This window comes from Lathyrus oleraceus, chromosome 3, assembly GCF_024323335.1.
Source record: "Lathyrus oleraceus cultivar Zhongwan6 chromosome 3, CAAS_Psat_ZW6_1.0, whole genome shotgun sequence".
NCBI lineage: Eukaryota > Viridiplantae > Streptophyta > Magnoliopsida > Fabales > Fabaceae > Lathyrus > Lathyrus oleraceus.
This window is the reverse complement of record NC_066581.1, coordinates 68,715,884-68,722,404: the sequence shown is the minus strand read 5'-3', so window position 1 is coordinate 68,722,404 and position 6,521 is coordinate 68,715,884.

The following is a 6,521-nucleotide window of genomic DNA, read 5'->3' as shown; positions in this document are numbered from 1 at the left end:
AGCTCGAAAATAAAACACACACAGAGCCGCCACTGCGCGTTATTTATCCCAAGATAGGGAAAGGAAACGCTCAGAGAAACCTGGAAAGAACATGGTCTCGCGACCAGAGAGAAAGGGTAAGGGAGTCGGTTACGCAAGGGGAAGGTATTAGCACCCCTCAGGTCCGTCGTACTCGACGGGATCCACGTTCTAAGAAAAGAAAAGGTTGCTAGACATCACACACACACAGGGAACGCAGGTGGGGTTAAGAGAAGGGAGCTCAATAAGGTATCGCACCTTATGCCTACATATCTTGTCTGGAACAAGAATCAGAGCCACTATAGTTCGGCTTACGCACGCCAAACAACACAAAACATACAAACAAGCAAGGGTGGCAAACATGGAGCCCGACAACCACTGGATGGAATTACGTCGGCATCCGAACCAAAACACACTCAAAAGGGCAAACGTGGAGCCCGACAACCAATCACTGGGCTTACGTCGGCATCCGAACCCAAAACACCAAACAGCACAGTCAGATAACAAGTAAACGCACGCAAAAAAAGAAAAAGGTTGCCCGGAGTGGTCTCGCACGACCACCTGCCTACATACCTCGTCTGGAACGAGGATCAGGGCGATGTAGTTCCCCTGAAAGGGACTAAATTGCTAACCAGAAACCGAGGGGAAAACACGACACTAGGGAGCTGAGACTCGAGCCTAATGTTGTCATGCATCGCTTACCCTAAGTTCGGTTTTCTATCCTACTTGCATAAGCAAACTAACCTAACCAGGAAAGAAGCTAGCACACAAGCATACAATCATATCATACATCAAATGAGAACAGGCATCTCAATCAAACATGTCAATCAGATATACACATAGCACGCACTATAGCCGAACAAGGGGCTCACACAATAGGTTTGACTGCCTCAGCAAGTCGTCTGTACGGGCTGTGTTTGCTCTTAACCTTGCCATTACGAGGCTAAGGTGAAGCAGATGATGGGATGAAGTGAGGATCAGACCTCACAGCTCTTATCCCTAACCAGGGAGAGCTGACAAATGAGCATGGGTCCAGAATAGGGGAACCCTTCTATACTCGAAGACCCTGACTCGATTGTGCACTGCACGGATCTTGGGCTTTTGATCTCAATGCTACAACCATGTAATGGGAGCAAGGAGAAGACTCAACTGAATAGTGGGGGGTAGACTGCATACCCCTACCTTCCACCAATTGCCTTATTTAAAGGACTTTCACCTGCTTGGGCTTAAAAATAAACAACCACAATCATTGCCTCTTAAGGAGGACTTCAGACATTTTGCCTGGCCCGGTAACAGCCGGGTCTCCAGACTACATGAAGTCAAGAGGACCTACCTCAATGCAAGTTGCTTAAGCAACGCAAAGCAAAAGTTCACAAGGAACTGAGCAACTAAAGTACCTGGAAACAATCAAACACAGTTAGTACTCAGACAGACAAAACCAAACAGCAAGTGTTCAATCAATCAAACTATACAAAGCAATGCACAATAAAGCGAGCTCAAAGCTCAAGCCTAAGCTTCACCACCTACAAAACAATGTTATGTTAGTGTACAAACATCAAACCACATCATTTAAAATTGATTTGGATCATTCTCCATGTTCATTATGCCTTTGATCCTGAAAAATCAAGCAAACATTAGCAATTAGACCACTAGGCCAAGCCTAGGGTCCAAAACAAGAAAAAATCCTTAAACAGCAAGGCATTCACAAACCAATCTCAAATTAAAGTCAAACAAGAGCAAACATCATTGGCCTCATGTTTATATCATTCATCATGCTCATGTTATGCACAAAATAAGGCAAACTAGTTCAAATGAAGCATCAAACATACAAACAGAACTATTGCATTCAAATCCACACCAAAACACTTCCAAAAATTCTCAAATAAATTACACCTAAACAGGGGCTAATCCAGGTATGCCATGTCAAATTTGAGCTTAATTGGGCAAATGGAACCATGTCAATGAAAATCAACAAAAACAGACACAATTACATGCTTCAATTCACAACATCAATGCATACATCCACTTCAAAAATTCATATCTCAATGAAAACAAAAAAGAAATGGATGAGACCAAAACAGGGAGGTCCTAACATGTGTCTACTACCAGCATATTAAATTTCATGATCATACAGTACCACATGAGGATTTCCCAATCATTCTACCAACCTATGTCACACAAGCTTGCACAATTGGTCAACAGAAATGAAAAATCACAATCAATTTGAAAATGCAATGAAAAATTCCACAAAAATTCACAAAGCATCTTAACATGTTAACTAACCATCATGCAAAATTTCACTTTATTTCAACAAGTATAGGTCACTCAAAAAAATCCTGCAAGTTGACATAATGAGGTGTGACACAAATTGTCACACCTAAGTTCCAAAATTTGCTGCTCAATGACCAGGTATCAAAAATGCATGAAATTTACATATAAATGAACATCAATGAGTCCACAATCATCACAAAAAATTTCAAGAATTTATTTGCAAGCATGAGTATTTCATGAACAAAATGGTAGAATGTATCAAATATGAGTACATGTGAGACAAGCCTAAGTCAAACAATAATTATACCATGCACAACTTTGACCAATAGGTCAAAAATAATCTACAGTCAACAAGGAAGTCATAGAAAAAATCTCCATATTTTTCTGATTTTTCTACAATTTTTTATGAATTTTTTAAGGTGCTAATGTATTTTTATGAATTAAACAAATTAATTAAAATTAACAATGGCATATTCGTAATTACTGCAGGGCGGGAGCGGTAAACATAGAATTTGAATTTTCAAATGGAAATCTGGATTGAACAGTAATTTTCTACAGAATGCATCGTCTCTCTCGCACGCTCTTTCCGGAAATCCAAAAAATCGAAGAACATCAAAAGTTCACCAAAACGAGCAAGGCTATAGCCGTTAGAACCGCACGAGCAAGTAGAACACGAATACGAACTCCAATCAACCTAACAATTCCTAAATCAAGCGAATCGATCGATCTAGGGTTTAACATCTAAACTTCAAACCTAGATTTCATGCGCTACAGTTCATCATTCTCAAAACTAATTACATCACAATGATCTACATAACATGAACTTTCAGAAGCATATGATTATTGAGCAAATGGTGATGATCGATTTCTGGACATACCTGCTATGGCAGTGTGGAAATCGAATGAATTCACACGTTTTGACTTCAAACAGGTACAGCCTACTCCTCAGGAAGGTGAGTGATGCATCCAGTTTCAATTGTAATGGTCTCTAGAGTCCTTAATTCGAATTTGCCATGGATGAGGGATTCTTGAACAGTCACGATGCAGTGTTCTTCATGCTCCAATCTTCCAAAACAGTTGGTGTAGATGATGATGTGAGTTCAAATTGAAAAGAATTATGAGAAATGGTTGAGAATTGGTGAAGAATTTTGAGATTGAAGATGTTGAGTTCTTGAGCAATCTTGAGAGAATGAAGAAGTTTCAGATCCAATCTTGGTAATTGTGAGAGTCAGTTATGATTAGAATGTGTTTTTGTTTATATATGAATGCTTAATTATCCCTTAATCAAGTTTAATCAACCAAATGCATTGTTAAGTGAAATGGAAATTTTCAAAGTGAGGGCAAAATTGGAATTTCCACATAACAGCCAATGCCACCTGTTTTGACAGCTCATACACCTCCCAAATGTCATATGTGAGCTGTAGAAACTTGCCCCATGCTCATTGGATGTGTAATGCTCAATTTCACTATGTGATACCATTTGTCCATTTTTAGCACTTTCACTTTTCAATCCAAATCTCATACCATATGCTTTAGCCATGAAATGATGATTCCAACAAGTTTAAAATGCCATTTATGAGGTGTAGCAAAAAGTCCCATCTCAAAATTCCAATTATTTTGACAGTTGGACAATTTTGCCCCTGGTCCAATTCAGCTGTCCAGTTGAAAAGTGACTTTTTGCATTGGCCATTTTTGGGAAAATCCAATGATGCACCATGAAAGTACATGTCAAATGGAGTTTGTGCATATAAAGAACTTGCAATTTGGACAAAGTATGTGGAAATTATGGCCTCCTGATTACGGGTCATTTTTGAATTTCACTGAGCCATAACTTTCCAACCATACATGGGATTTTCAAGTTCTTGGACTTTTTGGAAAGGTGAGAACAAGATCTACAACTTTCATGTTGAACAAATTTTCATTTGAAGCTTCTTTGGACACGTGGCTTTGAGGTCCAAAACTTTCCATTTTTGGAAACTTCAGTTACAAGTCACTTTCTATTTTTGGCAGTTTTTGTCCTGACTTGATTTTCTTCATTCTTAAGCTTTGAGATGTCATATAACACTTGTTCCAACATGAATGAAGTGTATCCAACTCATTTCCACCTTCAAATCCATCAGATCATGTACAGTTGACCACAGTTGACTTTTCATCTGATAGATGAATTTGGCAATGCATAGATCAAATTGAACCCCAATCTTCAACTGAAATGGCTCAAGGGTGAAACCCTAGCCTCAATAAGCACAATATAATCACAAAATGAACCCCATAACCATCAGAAACCTCATCTCCTGATCCAGCCCTGATTGGCCCAATACAACTGATTAGGGTTGACCAGTGGTCAAAACCCTAATCTCAAGGAATCTTCTTCAATCTCCTGATGACATCCAACCATGATGATGATGATGTATCATTGCAATCAAGATGAAGACCAATCTCCTTTGAGAATCATAAAACCCTAATTCACAGCCCAATCCTCAGATGGCCAATGATCAATCAATAAACCCTAGGCTTGCACTTTGACTTCCTCATCTTCTGATCAAGACTTGGGAAGATGGCTTGCACAATGTAACCACATGATATGCAATATGAAATGCCTAATGCCCTAAAATGAAATGCAAATATGATAATGCTAGTCCCAAGAGAGGAGGGCAAATTTTGAGGTGTTACACTGTGAAACAATACATTCACTGTTCGAGAAAACTTGATGTACTTTGGCATAGGCTGCTCGCCGACTGAGACAGTATATGCTGATTCATGCCACTTTGTGGATTTCCGAGATGGATCCGATCAAGTATGGGTTTGAGAATCCAACATTGACCGGACGGGTTGCGAACGGGCCAATGATTTTGATTGAATACGATATTCGATATACCTCTCAGAAAGCAATCAAGGGGTGTATTGCCTGATTACATCGCTCCGCAACCCATTGAGGATGATCAACCGATGAAGTTTGAATTCCCTGATGAGGACATCTCGAGGTGCTCTAATCGAAAGATTGAGAGTAACCGATCCCGGAGGAGGGGCCTGACCCCGAATCCGAACGGATTCTGATGTCTGATGGGGAGGTTAAGGTGAATAAGATTTTGTTGCCCGGATAACGTTTGAATACACCGATGGTGTGATTGAGTAGGAAGCTTGTATACTGGGTATCGAACGTCGGTGCGCACGTCTACTAGGGCAACTCCTTTCTCATTGGTATATGGGATGGAGGCTGTATTACCTGTTGAGGTTCAGATTCCCTCTTTGAGAGTCCTGATGGACGTGAAATTGCAAGAGGCTGAATGGTTAAGGACCCGGTACGAGGAGTTGAGCCTGATAGAAGAGAAGAGGCTGGTGGCCATCTGTCATGGGCAGTTATACCAGCAACGGATGAAGCGTGCTTTTGACAAGAAGGTGCGACCTCGGGTATATCACGTAGGTGATATGGTGCTGAAAAGGATCCTTCTTCCTCAAGACGATCGAAGGGGCAAACGGACACTCAGTCATGAATCCCCAGCATGGTCAAGAAGGTTTTCTCTGGCGGAGCCTTGTTGTTAACGACCATGGATGGCGAAGATTCTCCATCCCCTGTGAATGCGGACGCAGTTAAAAAATACTTCGTATGAATTGACCCGCTGGACGAAAAGAACAAAATAGTCCAGGAAAAAATGGGCATCCCGGCGAACCAAAAAAAAAACAGAAAGAAAGGTTCGGGCAAAAGTTAGGGATAAAAAAAAAAGGAAAATGTACACCCGGCAAGTCGAAAACCTGAGAAGGCGACTTGGGCAAAAATGGGTATCCCGGTGGACTGAAAACCCGAAAGGGCGGTCCAGGCAAAAGAGGGATTGAAACGAACAACTGCGTCCAGCATGATCATTTGCGCTTTGGTTAAAGCATCATGGAGAATACCCGGTAGGGATCAGTCAGAAACGTCTTGTTCAGAAGGCAGAAAGCGCGGAGAGTCTGAGGACATATGGGGTGTAACCGAGTTGGAACTCGATGAGATTACGGGTTTCACATTGCCATTAGGATAGATTTTTCCTTTTGAATGCAGTTACCTCTTTTCAGGAATTGCTTCCTTTTGTATTGCTCAATTTGAGCCACACACTTTTTCCAATCAATAAAATGTGTATTCAGTCAAATAATTTTGTTTTTGTTTTTCATTACCGCTTTGATTGCAAAAACATCCAGATATTTTTGATAAAGAATTTTGCATTTTAAGACATACAGGTTCCTTCCAATGCATGTTT